Here is a 16,033-nt window from a genome sequence, read left to right on the forward strand (position 1 = left end):
AAACCAAAAAAAAAAAAAAAAAAAAAATCAGGCCTGGTGGTGGTGGCACATGCCTTTAATCCCAGCACTTGGGAGGCAGAGGCAGTCGGATCTCTGTGAGTTCAAGATCAGCCTGGTCTACAAGAGCTAGTTCCAGGACAGGCTCCAAAACCAGAGAAACCGTCTCGAAAAACCAAAAAAAAAAAAAAAATCAGTAGCCCTCCTGTACACAGATGATAAATGGGCTGAGAAAGAAATCAGAGAAACATCCCCTTCACAATAGGCACAAATAGCATAAAATACCTCAGAGTAACTCTAACCAAACAAGTGGAAGACTTGTATGACAAGAACTTTAAATCTTTGAAGAAAGAAATTGAAGAAGACACCAGAAAGTGGAAAGATCTCCCAATGCTCTTGGGTAAGTAGAATTAACAGTAAAAATGGCAATCTTACCAAAAGCAATCTACAGATTCATTGCAATGCCCAGCAAAATCCCAGAAAAATTCTTCAGACCTCGAAAGAACAGTACTCAACTTCAGATAGAAAAAGCAAAAAAACCCAGGATAGCTAAAGCAATCTTGTACAATAAAAGAACTTCTGGAGGCATCACAACCCCTGAATTCAAACTCTACTACAGAGCTACAGTACTGAAAACAGCCTGGTATTAGCATAAAGACAGGAGGACCAACGAAACTAAATCGAACACCCAGATATCAATCCACACAGATCTTCGAACACCTGATTTCTGTCTAAGAAGCAAAAAAATATCAAATGGAGAAAAAGCATACTTAACAAGTGGTGCTGGCATGACTGGATATCAACATGTAGAAGAATGAAAATAGAACCATATCTATCACCATGCACAAAACTCAAGTCCAAATGGATCAAAGACCTCAACATAAAGCCAGCCACATTCAACCTCATAGAAGAGAAAGTGGGAATTATACTCGAACACATTGGCACAGAAGACCACTTCCTAAATAAAACCCCAGTAGTATAAACACTGAGAGAAACAATCAATAAATGGGACCTCCTAAAACTAAAAAGCTTCTGTAAAGCAAAGGACACAATCAGTAAGACAAAACGATAGCCTACAGAATGGGAAAAGATCTTCACCCAACCCTACATTAGACAGAGGTCTTGATATTCAAATTATACAAAGAACTCAAGAAATTGGTCATCAAAAAGAACACATAATCCAATAAAAAAAATGGAGTACAGACCTCAACAGAGGAATCTAAAATGGCTGAAAAGATACAGAAGAAAATGCTCAACATCCTTAGTCATCAGAGAAATGCAAATCAAAACAACTCTGAGATTCCATCATACACCTGTAACAATGGCCAAAATCATAAACACTCATGACAGCTTATGCTGGAGAGATTGTAGGGTAACGGGAACACTCCTGCATTGCTGGAAGGAATGCAAGCTGGCACAGCCCCTTTGGAGATCTGTGTGGTGATTTCTCAGAAAATTAGGAAACAACCTTCCTCAAGCACCCAGTACAACCATTTGTGGGTGTATATCCAAAGGATGCTCAATCGTGCCACAAGGACATGTGCTCAACTATGTTCACAGCAGCATTGTTTGTCATAGCCAGAACCTGGAAAAACCTAAATGCCCCTCGATCAAAGAATGGATAAGGAAAATGTGGTACATTTACACAATGGAGTACTACACAGGAGAAAAAAATAACGACATCTTGAATTTTGCAGACAAATGGATGGAGCTAGAAAGCATCATTTTGAGTGAGGTAACCTAGACCCAGAAAGACAATTATTACATGTACTCACTCATATGTGGTTTTTAAACATAAAGCAAAGAAAACCCGCCTACAAATCACAACCTTAGAGAACCTAGAGAACAATGAGGACCATAAGCGTGACATATATGGATCTAATCTACATGGGCAGTAGAAAAAGACAAGATCTCCTGAGTAAACTGGGAGCATGAGGACCTTGGGAGAGGGTTGGAGGGGAGGGGAGAGATAAGAAGGGGAGCAGAGAAATATGTAGAGCTCAATAAAAATAAAATTTAAAAAAAATATATAAAGCTCAAAAGTACAGAAATCTAAAAGAGTCTTACTCTGTTTGAATGCACTTATAACAGAAACTAAATCCTCTGATATCTTCTGGCATATTTTAAGTATAGGTTGTTAAGGTTGTTATAACCTAACTTATACCTAACACCCTAACTACCCTTAATCAGGTTAGATGGCCTATTATTTCCCATTGTGATTATATGTCCTAAGCGATTTTAAAAGTAGATATGGGGTCAGCACATAAGGCTCTGCCACCAAGCTGGGAAACCCTGCGTCCTATTCCCCACCCACACCTGTATCTTCTGGCCTACACATGCACACAATGGGTAAAGGACACACATACATGGTCACAAGTATATAAATGAACAAGTGTAATTTTTAAATAAAAAATTAAAAGAAATATAGACTATCATTCAAAACTCTTAATTTGAATAAGCATCACCATCTTGACAAAGTAGTCAAGGTTACTAGTTGGAACTCTTATCATCTGACTTCAAAGAGGTTAAGACAGACACTACTTAAATATCTACAGACAGTAAGGTGGCAATAAAGAAGAGCTCAGATTTTATCATGCCATATATATATGACCTGTTTTTATAGTTTGGAACAACTTACCAATATGCAGTGAAACAAGTTGAGCAACTGACTACTCGGGTTATTTAGCACAGGCTTCAAAATCAATTAGCTAGACTTGGAGTCTATCACTAGATTTAGAAAAGGCAAAGTTTGGGAAAAATTCAGTTTAATATGTGAATAAAGCACCTAAGTGGGAAACAGCACACTGGCAATAGGCTATAAAAGCCCAGCGTTCCAAGCTAAAGAAAAGTCGAGTGTTTAAAACCATGAGACCAGGGGCTATAGAGATGAGCTCATTACAATTATGAGCACTCAAAGGCTGTTCTTCCAAAGGACCCTGGTTCAATTCTGAAGCCTCTTCCTTCCTTTGCAGGCTCCTGCACACGTGTGGTTCTAATACAAACACTTAGGAACACACACAAGTTTTTAAATCCTTTTTTTTTTTTTTTTTTGGTTTTTGTTTTTGTTTTGTTTTTCGAGACAAGGCTTCTTTCTGTACTTTGGAGCCTGCCCTGGAACTCACTCTGTAGAACAGGCTGGCCTTGAACTCACAGAGATGCATTTGCCTCTGCTCCCCAAGTTCTGGGATTAAAGGTGTGCACCACCACCGCCCCGCTCAAGTAAATCAGATAGGAGCACCAAAGGGGAAAAAGCAGAGACCTCCATGAGGTGGTCCAACAGAAAAAGGTAGGAGCAAAAGATCAGGATGGTGGGAGGCCTGAGAAAAGGTCAAAGAGGTAGAGAAAAAAAAAACAGAAATCAAAATATTTCAAGAAAGCCAACAAAGGCATCCACCATTCTAAACGCTGCTACTGGGCAAAATAAAAATAAGCCTGGTGGGCTAGAGAGACAGCTCAACAGTTAAATGTGCTTGCTACACTTCCAGAGGCCAAGTCTGTTTCTCAGACCTTAACTTATATTGTACTTAATTTTTCCTTTAAAAATAAACGTAATAATCAGGCATAGTGGTACACACCTTTCATCCCAGAACTTGGAAAGCAGAGGCAGGAAAATCTCTGAGTTAAAGGAAAGCATGGTTTACATAGTGAATTTCAGGAAAGTCAGGACTACATGGTAAAATCCTGTCTTGAACAAAACGACAAAATAAAAACATTATGTGCTTCATAACAAATTTTTTAATTTTTAGATTTTATTTCTACTTGCCTGAGTGTTTTGCCTACATGTATGTATGTTCCATATATGTACCCCCAGAGTTCACAAAAGGATACTGGATGCCCCTAGGACTGGAGTTACAGATGGTTGTTAACCACCATGTGGGTGCTGGGGACCAAACCTAAATCTCTCCCAGGAGAACAGCAACTGCTCTTAACTGATGAGCTTCCTCACCATCAAAACAATTTTCTTATTTTCTTTCATCTCCATTCTAGTAGTAAACTAGAGAGTGTATTCCAATTTTAGACATGAAATCTGTAACAAATATAGCTGATTTTGTATAATTCCATGGTTATCTAAAAGCTAGCAGATAAAACACCATTTAAAAGCCATCATTATTAATCCATGCTATCTACTCATCCACACTAACTTTGACATCACAAGTTTATTTGTAGCACACAAAAACAACTGACAATGCACATACCAAGAGTTACATACTTATTCTCCCTGACCTGCTAACCTGTATAAAAATTACACCAACTTTCCCTCTAGCTCTCTTGCTTTGCTAACTGAAACTTAGTTACCAGAGTTGTTTAAGATCTAACCAATATCTAGAGGCAGGCAGATCTCTAAGAGTTCAAGTCTAGCCTGGTCTACAGTGAGTTCAAGGATAGGCTCCAAAGCTACACAGTGAAACTTTTTTTTCAAAAAACCAAATATATGTATCATTTTAAAGCCAGGCAATAGTGGTAAACACCTTTAATCCCAGCACCACAGAGTGAGTTCCAGGGCAGCCAGGGCTGTTACACAGAGAAACCCTGTCTCGAAAAACCAAAAGAGAGCTACCCAATATCTAAAACCTCAATATGCTAAAATGTAGACAAAGCTGCACAAAAGCCAATGTCAGTGCAGTGATTGATAAGCTTCAAAATCCTTCAAACTACAAACACATCTTTGAACGAACCCTCTCTAGTGGGGAATGGTAGCACATGCTGGTCTGTAATAACAGCTTCTTGGGAAGCTGAAGTAGAAAATCAGGTTCTGCCAGATGGTGGTGGTGCAGTGCCTTTAATCCCAGCACTGGGGAGGCAGAGGCAGGCAGATTTCTTGATTTCAAGACCAGCCTGGTTTACTAAAGGAGTTCCAGGACAGCCAGGACTGTTTCGGAGAAACCCTGTCTTGGAAAAAAAAGAGAGACAGAGACAGAGTGAATGAATCCAGGATGGTTCCCAGATCCCACAAGGTAGAAAGAGAGAAAAGATATCCACAAGTTGTCCTCTAACCTCTACACACACACTGTGGTACAAGCACACACCACGAACACACATAAAAATGTAGTATGTTTTTATAAACTAACTGCCACCATCTTAACTTTCAGGAAAAAAACATTTACTGTACAATTACAGCCTAACTATATTAAAATATATTTTTTTTAGTGAGCTAACTAAACATAACCAAAATCACAGCCTATGTTCTGTTTGGTTGGTTGGTTTTTGTTTCTGTTTTTGTTTTTTTCAAGACAGAGTTCCTCTGTGTAAACCCAGCTGTCCTGGAACTCACTCTGGAGACCAAACTGGCCTTGAACTCAGAGACCCACCTGCCTCTGCCTCCCAAGTGCTGGGATTAAAGGTGTGTACCACCACGACTACTGGAAAATTCTCACTTTTCAAATAGAAATGAACCATGAAGTCACATCATACAATGCTGTGATTTTATTACTTATATAGTCAACTGCACACTTTCAAGTCATACTAAAATTAACTTGAGAAAGCAAGTGTTTTATATTGTGTCATGTTAAAAGTTAAGAGAACAGGCACCTTTAATCCCAGCACTTAGGGAGGCAGAGGCAGGCAGATCTGAGATTGAGGCCTTCCTGGTCCACAGAGTAAGTTCCAGGACAGTCAAGTCTATACAGAGAAAACTTTGTCTCGAAAAACAAGACAAAACAAAGTTAAGAGAACCTGAATAGCAAATAAATAAGATTTAGAGCTTCTTCCTTCATGCAGAAGAACACATGTAAAGAAAGTCTTTTGCAAGGCACTTCCTAAACACAGTGCACCTAAAGAACTTGTAGGGCAATAAATTAATTCAAATTAGGGATGAAAGTGACCAGTCAGATCATTTGGTCAAGTCACTATTCAATGTAAAAACTAAAAACTAGATTAAAAAGGCTTCAGTCATAAACCATTTAATGATTATATCACCATTAATGTGACTTGTTTCAAGTGACATATAAATTTAATTTATACCTCTAAATAAAGTTTCCTAAAAGCAAAGTATAAAGCTACCCATAGCTACCTGTCAGTTTTTTTCAATAGCTAAAATCATTTTTGAAAAGCCAATCTGGAGGCTCTTCATAACAAACGAACCGAGGCCAATATTAAAAAGTCTTTAAATTTTTACAAATTGTTCCCCTTCAAGCAGAGCATACACTGTCCATCAATAAAACTGAAGCTGGAAAGATGGTTCAGAAAATAAGATCACATACATACTGTTCTTGCAGAGGTCTCAAGTTCAGTTGCTAGCACCCACTCTGTGACAACCGCCTAAACTCCAGTTCCAGTGGATCCAATGCCCTCCTCTGGCCTTTACAGGCAAGTGCACTTACATGCACTCAGACACAGACAGATACAAACACACACACACACACACACACACAATTAAAAATAATAAAGAGAAATATTTTTTAAAAAAGGAAAAGCTCTGATTGGGCAGTGGTGGCACACACCTTTAATCCCAGCACTCGGGAAGCAGAGGCAGGCGGATGGTCTAGAGAGTGCATTCCTCCATACCTACTTGGAAACCCTGTCTCAAAAAAAAAAAAGAAAGAAAGAAAGAAAAGGAAAGGAAAGGAAAGGAAAGGAAAGGAAAGGAAAGGAAAGGAAAGGAAAGAAAAGAAAAGAAAAGAAAAGAAAAGAAAAGAAAAGAAAAGAAAAGAAAAGAGCTCTAAAGCTGGGTGTGATAGCGCACATCTTTGATCACAGAACTCAGGAGGCAGAGGCAAGTAAATTTCTGAGATCAAGGCCAGTTTGGTAAACAGAGCAAGTTCCACAACAGCCAGGGCTACATAGACAATGGGTCTCAAAAAAGAAAAACCTCAGTAAGTTTTATGGCACTTGCAGAAGCAATAACTCTATTTTTCTGTTCTGAACACTGAGAATCAATTTCTGCAAAAAACATATGAAAGCATATATGTATTTCTCCTGATTGAAGAAGTACTGCTTATAGAAATCACGTTTAGAAATAATCTTGGGCTTATGCTAGAACTCAATGTCTGCACAAGCTTCAGCTGTGACAGAAATAAGCAGATAATCAATTGGAGAGGTAATAGAAGTAAGTACACAGTAAAGCAACAATGACAAATAAATTAAGAGATATCTGATATGCACAGAATTCTCACCTCCAAGTTTCTCACAACAAATTTATCTAACGGCAAAATATCTCTCTCTGAGACAAGGTCTCTCTACATGGCTCTGGCTGCCCTAATATTTGACCAATCTAAAAACCAAAGGGATAAAAGGAATAAAGAAACCTATCTCCACATTAACAAAAGTCTCATCTTCCTAAAAGACTTACTTTTATGTGACTTATTTCCAAGTATTCAGGAAACAAAGACAGATGGATCGCTATGAAACAGAGGCCAGGTCTATATATTGTATTCTAAGACAGCCAGGGCTACAAAGTGAGTTTTAAAGAAAAAAAAAAAAAAAAGGACAAACTTGTTTCAATATAAGTATCTCAACCCTCTTGGAAGGTAGATAAGGAGTCAGGTTTCTGGAAGAGAAACAAAAGCACAAAAGGATTAAGTGTCTTGTACAGCAAATCATCAGTGAAGATAAAACCAGAATTCAATTATTTAGCTTGCAAAGTCTAAATAACCTACCTTTCTTTAAAGTACCTATAAATTATCAACAAGCTGTAGAATTTCACCCAATAATACATTTCAACAAAACACTATTTCAGAATTGAGTATTTTATTCAAGAAAATATTGCTTGCCTAAAAACTAATAAAATGAACAGGATGGACCTAAAACTTATTCAAATGGTGCAGGTATACTGGCTTATGTCTGTAACCCAGCAGGCAGAAGGGTGTTTCTTGCATCTGAAGACAGCCTGGGTTACACAGGAATTTCTATAAGTATCCTGGGCTACAAAGAAAGTGAGTCACTATCTCAAAAATAAGAGGGGAGGGGAACTAATGGAAGAAGCAGTGAACATATTAAGAGATAATTTTCAAAGGTTACTCTAGTCATCTCATAGCCTACTTTTCAAATTCCCTGCCAAGGAGCAATGGAGGGGCATATACACACCTTATATTCTATACACACAATAAATCTCAACAAACTCCAAGGGTTTTGATCAAAAGTATACTAAAATACATTTCCCTCCAAATTAAACAATGCATTCTGAACATTACTTTTTGCTCCTTGCATAAACACTGCAAATATGGATTTTAAAAATCATTAATTTTAATCCCAGCACTCGGGAGGCAGAGGCAGGCGGATCTCTGTGAGTTCGAGACCAGTCTGGTCTACAAAAGAGCTAGTTCCAGGACAGACTCCAAAACCACAGAGAAACCCTGTCTCGAAAAAAAAAAATCATTAATTTTTTAACTATTTATAATTAGATTCAAACTACTTAAAAATTGGTGCTCTACTCCTGCCTTGCTATGTCTAGGCAAGATTCTCACTCAAACTGGTGTCCTGAAAGTACAATGCCTACATGAAGAAACTTCCCAAGTTGACAAAAGAAAACCAATCAACCCAAAAAGTTCCTAAGTATCCAAAGCAGACCTTTTCTTTGAATCATAGCAGGGCATAGAATAGTAATTCAAGTTACTTCTATAACAAGATAAAATCTACTTTTTAGAAAAATCTGGCAAGACAAAAATTTCAACTGTCAAAAGAGAATTCACTTTCCATGATTCTAGAAAACAATGCTTACTGTGAAACAGTCTCAAAGCAGTTTCTTAATTCTTCAAATCTCTCTCTCTCTCTCTCTCTCTCTCTCTCTCTCTCTCTCACACACACACACACACACAACTTCTAACACAAACTACAGAACACTAAAAGTGACAAGAAACTGAAATGTCTGTGCTCAAACTCCTAAAGGTTAATTCCTATGTGTCTGGCAAGGCGATGATGGCCTTATATACACCCAACTCCTCATTAAAACTAACATCACATATACCATCAAAGCAAACCAAAAAACCAAGAATCAAAAGCCTCAAGCTAAAGTTTACTTTACTGGGGGGAAAAAAAGCTGACAATCCAACATCAGTTATTAACATTTTAAAGGTAAGAATCCAAAGATTCCATTTATGCCACTTTTAGAAGCTAGATCTACATTACTTTTGTCAGCCTGTAGTATGAGACTCAGGTATTACATCATCCAATATGTGAACACTGTCCCACTACCCAGGAAGCATCTGGGTACCTGTGACACTAAATACCAGGGTATTCCTTCCTCTCTTGGTGTTCTTGATGCTACCAGCCTCTGGGATCTGCTCTCTTGCACCTTCTCAAAGACATTTGCCATGTACCTGCTGCTCTCCCTCTTCTTTTACATTCCTGGGTGTATTCCTCATGATGCTTGCTATCTGTTTACTCACAAGTCAATATTCCTCATGATGCTTGCTATCTGTTTACTCACAAGTCAACAAAGCGAATACACACCACGTATCTCTCAACTTGAGAGCAGGCACTCAGCTCTCCCTTACTCTTTCCCATTTACTGTTCTGGAACTAAAATTCAGGTTTCATCATCTTTGTGAACCCAAAAGAATAAACTTTAAGATATGGTACACAATTGAATGTTCTCTCTCTCTCTCTTTTTTTTTTTTTTTTGTTAATATTAGTCTAGGATCCACATCCTCTGTCCATTGTCCCAAATGTCTAGTCCCTCTAAGCCTCAAAGTAATCCTCTCTAGTTTTTTACTCCCATTCAACTTCTGCACTCCACCCTTTATTAATCTCAGTGACCTAATGATTTTGGATCCTCTAATATCTTAAAACTGTAAATACTCCAACCTTTTCTCACACTTCAACTGAAATCTTCCAAACTCTTAGGTAAGCCATTTCTGAATGCTAACATTTGTTTCCTGCCTTAATTAAACATGGGCATCCTACTTCCCTCAACACATCAATCCCTACAGCTGTCCCTCTCTAGTCAGACATGCATCTACATATCCTACCATGCGTCCTTTCCTTCGGTATACAGTCTCTATTCTTTCTTCCCCTTTCTTCTCACTATCCCCTGCCTAGTCCCTTCCCTTTTCCCACTACATGGTACTCCAAACCTACCCCACCTTCTGATTTCCCTTCAAACACACCCCCTTCCATTTTCCTCCTCCCCAACTTCTCTCCACACCTCCTGCCCTGCGATTAATTCCTTCCATATGTCCCTATACCTCACCTACCACTCCATAAACATCCCCCTGCTTCCCTTCTACCTACAACAGCTCTCCATCCTGCCACACACACCTGTCCCTTCTGACGGTGCCCCTAACCTCAAGGTTCCTCTTCTGCTGTTGCCCACCAGTATTTCTCACACAAACAGCCTCCATTTCACTCACTTCTGCTGCCTTTTTACTGCTACACACACCTGCCTGGACACCACTTTCCATCCAATCACCTAAACTCCTTGCCCCCATTTCTCTCCGAAACCCCTCAAATTCAGTCTCTGCGCCAATCGCCCCTCCCCCCATTGAGCCCATCCTCCTCTCCTCTGAGTACAGGACAAACACCTGCCTTTTTCCCCTAGCTTGTCAACCCCTTCCCGCATCCCTCCATTCCTCTGGAACAGACACCCATCAAGGGAGCCGTGGGCACACACAGGCTGTAGACAGGCAGGCAAGCAGGAAGGCAGGCAGAGAGAGACACAGACAGACAGAGACACACACACCTCCTACCTGAATATCCTCATTTTCATCCGCCACTACTTGAGAGAACCCCCTCCCCAGACACTCCTTGTCCGCCACACTCCCTGCTATGGCCCCTTCCTCCGCCATTTCCCTTCAGGCTGTCCGGTGGCCTTCCTACTCTCAGCCTGGTTCCCTGCCCCTCGCGCGCAGCGCTAACCGGGACATCTGCTCCTTTTATTCCTGCCTAGAGGTGCCTATCGTCTACCTCCCTCCACTATTTCACTTGCCCCTGCCGCCCCGAATCTCCCTCCACACACATCTGAACCCCCAAATGGAACGTCCTCCTTCCCTCTCAAATCCAACCTATGCTCCCATAGGTCCCCCAGGCCTGCCCTTGAGGCCCTGGACACCACGGAGCCGGGTCCCTCAACCCTTTCTGCTCCCTAAACCTGCACACACCCTGTGCCCGCCCCCAGCCTCTCCCCGGTTCCTGCCCGCAACGTCCTCCAGCACCTGCCCGGAGCCCTCCCACCTTCCCCGAGCTCGCGCCCCGCGCGCTGCCCACGCCCTCCGGAGGCTGAGGGCCAGGACTAGCGACCCCGACCCCGAAAGCAAGCAGGGCGACCCGCAGTCCTGGCACGGACCGGCCAGGAAAGACAGTGGCGGCCACAATGCCCAAGCCGCAGGGCCGGGATTGCGCCGCGCTCCTCGCCTCAGCAGCCACCGCGGCCGCTAAGGACGCACAACAAACAATGCGGGGCCCGGGCCGGCTCCGCCAACCGCCTCAACCGCCGCCTCAACCGCCGCCCGCCCGGGACGGCCCGCCGCGCAGGCGCCGGCCCCGTCGCAGCCTACCCGCGCCGCCGCGCTCCGCCCGCGTCCGTTCCCCTCTCCCGCTCCGCCGCCGCCGCCACCTCGTCCGCCCGCGTCTCTGGCTCCTCAGCTCAGCGGCGGCGGCTGCGGCGGCTGCTGCTGCCCTGGTGGCGCTCGCGGATCCGAGATCGACTTCGGCGGCAGCGGCGGCCTCGGCGGCAGCGAACACGTGACGACGCCGAGCACGCCCATTGGCCGATCCGGGGGGCGGGCCCGCGGCTGCTGGGGAACGGAAAGCCCGCCCCCTCGCCCTCCGCGCGCCCCCTGCACGCGCGCTCTGCCGCACCTGAGAGCTCCGGCCAGCGCCCGCCGCCGCCTGCGCCAACTGCGCACCTGGGAACGCGCAAAGGCGCTCAGGCCCGCGGCCGCCGCCTGCACCTGCGAGACCGCTTACGTAAACTGCGTCCCGCCCACCTCGCAGCGCCCGGCTCGTGCCGCGGCCGCACCTGATCCCCGCTGCGCCCACAACGTAAGCACTGCTGAGCGGAGACCAGCTGCGTGAAAGAGCAAAGGCGCGGAAACTCCGTAACTGCGGAATCCGAGAGCCGCTCCCGGACGCAATAGCGAGCTGGCCTTCTCAGGCTCCACGCCCCGGTGCTGGATGCTTCCTCAACCTCAGCTTCTAGGCAAACAGAGTAAGCGCCGCAAAATGCCTCCCCAGGTGGAGGAGGGTCAGACTGTACCCTGGCGGAGTAAAAGACTCCAATCCATCCTGAACTCCTCTCCCACTTGCCGGGTGTATGACCTTGGCTAAGTTATAGAACCATTCTGAGCCTCAGTTTCCATGTCACAGAAACTAAAACAGTAAATTCTGGATAAGATTTCGTTGAGCAGTTGGCATACAACAATAGATAGGAATTTTCCTGGCACATAGCAAGCACTGAACAGAAATCAAAATCTCCTCACCTTTCTCTACCCTGTAACGGCCTGGGAAATCTGTTCCCTACTTAGGGTCGTTGCAGACTGGCTAAAACCCTACCAGCTTTGGTCCAGCAGTGGTAATGGATACAGACAACTATTGGCTGGCATCTTCTTGGTGGCTAGCATTCTGCCAGCCAGATCAGCTCCTACTATGTATGTGCTGTATGCCCTGTATGGTGCAGTGAATTAGAATGCCCTCGAGAATGAACCTAAACAAATTTCGGCAAGGACTCTGACCATTTAATGCAAGAAGTGGGGGACTGACTTTCCACACCAGTCCCCCTGGTGGTACTCTTCTCATCTTGCTACAGTACTAGGCACGATTATTAACAGCTCTGGACTGGGAATGATGCTCAGTGATCGGACGCGCTTGCCAGACAAGGTTGCATTCACAACACCACCAAAAAAATACAACCTCTGTGCTTTGTTCACAGAATGTGTTAATACTTAGTTGAAAAGTTTTGGCAGTATGGCCTTCAACTCCGAGACGTACAAACTTACTTTTGCCCCTCCTTCAGGTCAACTTGATCCTTAGGTAACTACAAAACTGTCCTTTTCATAGTATGCCTAGGTCTGTAACACCTCTGAGCATCTGAAGTCAGTGCAAGGCCCCAGATCACTATGTCTGATTGGCACCTTTTATCGGCTCAAAACACCTCTCTGGAGCTCGTTGACTTCCCTGCTTGCACATCACCCTGTTCAACAATGCATTGGTTTGTCACTGAACTGTAGCTTAGTCTCTTCCCTGGATTGTAAGCACCTTGAAGAATCCCTCTGCCTGAGTGAGTTGGGGAAGACCACATGCACAGAAGCTGAGATCATTAAAGCTGGGGTTTGCAGTATAAAAGGAAGTCTGCCAAGGGAGAAGAGATGCTGCAGTGTAAAGATCCAGGTTCACTACACACTAGCTGTGTGACCTTGGCAAATCTAGGTCTTATGTGTCAAATCACACATAATTCTGCATACCTAGGAACGCTGTTACAGAAAGTCGATGAGATTGCATTTAAGGTATTCAGCCCTCAGAAATACAAAACTTAGAAATTGTATTACTTTAAAAAAAAAAATAGGAAGAGAACATGGCATTAAGAACGGATTTGATAGTATCTCTTATTTTTATTTTTTTGGGCTTATCTTCAAACATTCATTAAAAAATGGATAAATGAGAGTTGGTGAGATGGCTCAGCAGGTAGAAATGTTTGCTGGCCAGCCTGACAAACCTGAGTGAAATCCCAGAATCCACATGGTATAAGGAAAGAGCCCACAAGTTATCCTCTAACCTACTGCCACAGAAGTGCCGTGACACATGTGCCTACAGTCATACATGACATCACAAAAATAAAAAATAAAAATGTAGAAAACAAAGCAAGCAGGGCAGTGGTGGCACATGCCTATAATCTCAGTCCTCAGAAGGCAGAGGCAGGAGTTAGTTCCAGGAAACCCAGAACTGGACAGCCAGAGCTGTTAGACAGAGAACCCCTGCCTCTAAAACCAAAATAAATAAATAAATAGCTTTGAAAAACAAGCAAATGATACAAAGGTAAGGAGAGCATGAAAGTTCACATGTAAAAGACATTAACCTCTTTCCCTGACTTCACTACATCAATACTTGCAGAGAAAATTCTGTCCTGTCTTACATTGTAGCCAGCTGTGGTGCTACCCACTATGATCCTGACATTCTGAAGGCCAGTAAAGAAGGATCAGAAACTCAAAGATAGACTCTGCTACAGAGAGTTGTCAGCCATACTGGACTGTATGAAACCCCTCTTAAGAAACCAAAGATAAGGGGGTGAAGTATGACTCACTGTAGAGTGCTTGCCTAGCTGCTTGCACTAGAGTCCTAGCAAATGACAAGCAGAGGCAGAGGATCAGATTCCAATGTCATCCTTAGGTATAGAGCAAGGTCAAGAGACTGAAGACATAAGAACTGGGTCTTTGCTGTTGTTCTTATTCTTGCTCTTCTTTCGTTGATTTGGTTTTGTGTTTTCTTTCTTTTTTTAATATTTATTTATTATGCATACAATATTCTGTCTGTGTATATGCCTGCAGGCCAGAAGAGGGCACCAGACCTCATTACAGATGGTTGTGAGCCACCATGTGGTTGCCCGGAATTGAACTCAGGACCTTTGGAAGAGCAGGCAATGCTCTTAACCACTGAGCCATCTCTCCAGCCCCCTGGTTTTGTGTTTTCTAAGGAAATGAAGAAAAAGAAAATTACAAACAGCTCTTGTATTTATAATCTGTTTTTTGGATTTGCATAAAACATCAAAAATTTATTAAACATCATTCATCCCTGGTTTTACTTAGAAAATATAATATGATATAAGAGCAGAGGACTTTACTTTCACATTGCTTGGAAATTTTAAGTATACATTTTTAAATTATGTTTAAATATATGACTATGTTTGGATATTTACACATGAGTGGACGTGCCCATAGAGACCAGAAGTGTCAGATCCTTTGAAGCTGGATTTACAAGCAGCTGTGAGCCACCCGATGTGGTTGCTGGAAACCAAGATCAGGTCCTCTGCAAGAGCAGCACCTGATCTTAAGCACTGAGCATCTCTCTAGCCCCCTGCTTTAAACTTTTAAGAATACAAACACATATGTAATTCTTTAACATTTTTAAATAATGTCTACACATCATAAAAACACGCATTTCAACCATAATTCTTTATTATTACTTTGAGGGTGACTTGGGGGTAGTTGTTTTTTATTTTGGTTCGATTTCATCATAAGACAAAGTCTCATTATACAACCCAGGCTGATCTTGACCTAAAGATACTCCTGTCTCAGGCTCCCAAATGCTGAAGTTACAGGTATGAGTCACAGCTACTGGCTTAACATAAATCAGCTTCTGAATACTTGAAATATTTTTGTGGGTTCTCGTAAATTCCTTGTGTCTCCATTCCTATTCCCAGTCACTAATCTATTTTCTGTCTCATATATACGTCTATGTGTGATACAATTTTTTTTCTTATGGTACCAAAAATTGAACTCAGAACTTTATGCGTACTCTAGGTAAGCATAATGAAATCAGGGCTGGCTGGGCGGTGTTGGCGCACACCTTTAGTCCCAGCACTTGGGAGGCAGAGGCAGGCAGATCTCTATGAGTTCGAGACCAGCCTGATCTACAAGAGATAGTTCCAGGACAGGCTCCAAAGCTACAGAGAAACCCTGTCTTGAAAAACCAAAAAAATAAATAAGTAAATAAAAATAAAAAGAAATCAGGACTGGAGATTTCAGGGCTGTGCTCAGATGGTACAGTGTTTACCTAGAATACATGAAGCCCTCAGCTCCATCTCAGTGCTACAAAAACAAACAGTGACAGTACATGCTTGTGACCCCAGGACTAGGAAGGCGCAGGCAGGGGAATCAGAAGTTCAAGATCATCCTCAGTTATATAAAGAGTTCAAAACTAGTCTGAGCTAATAAGACATTGTCTCAGAAAATGAAAGTGAAACAATGAAATCCACAATTTATGGAAAAAGGACAAAAGCATTACCTACTAATCCCACCCAGTGGTAATGGTCAATGTTAATATAACCATACACTGAATTGGTCCAATCTTTTTCTGTGTGTATAAATATATATTGCTGTTGTTTGCATTGGGTTTTCACTCTGTAGCCCAGGCTGGCCTCAAACTCATGGGTAATCCTTATGCCTCAGACT

At 42.5% G+C, this 16,033-nt stretch overlaps 1 protein-coding gene across 4 annotated transcripts in view; it reads right to left on the minus strand.

Moving 5' to 3' along the window:
- The window catches only part of Strbp (spermatid perinuclear RNA binding protein), a 158,585-nt gene extending 146,985 nt beyond the window's left edge, over positions 1-11,600 (minus strand). For 2 of the 4 annotated variants that reach the window (XM_050124833.1, XM_050124832.1), the window contains exon 1: positions 11,426-11,600. The gene's annotated coding sequence lies outside the window, so the exon portion shown is untranslated. Of the gene's footprint in view, positions 1-7,285; positions 7,437-11,425 lie in introns of those variants that run through there. The other 2 variants (XM_050124830.1, XM_050124831.1) reach the window with 2 other exon arrangements.
- Positions 11,601-16,033: the final 4,433 nt, after the last annotated feature.

The sequence above is a fragment of the Alexandromys fortis genome, unplaced genomic scaffold, assembly GCF_014885135.2.
Source record: "Alexandromys fortis isolate MF-2015 unplaced genomic scaffold, M_Fortis_MF-2015_v1.1 scaffold_228, whole genome shotgun sequence".
Lineage (NCBI taxonomy): Eukaryota > Metazoa > Chordata > Mammalia > Rodentia > Cricetidae > Alexandromys > Alexandromys fortis.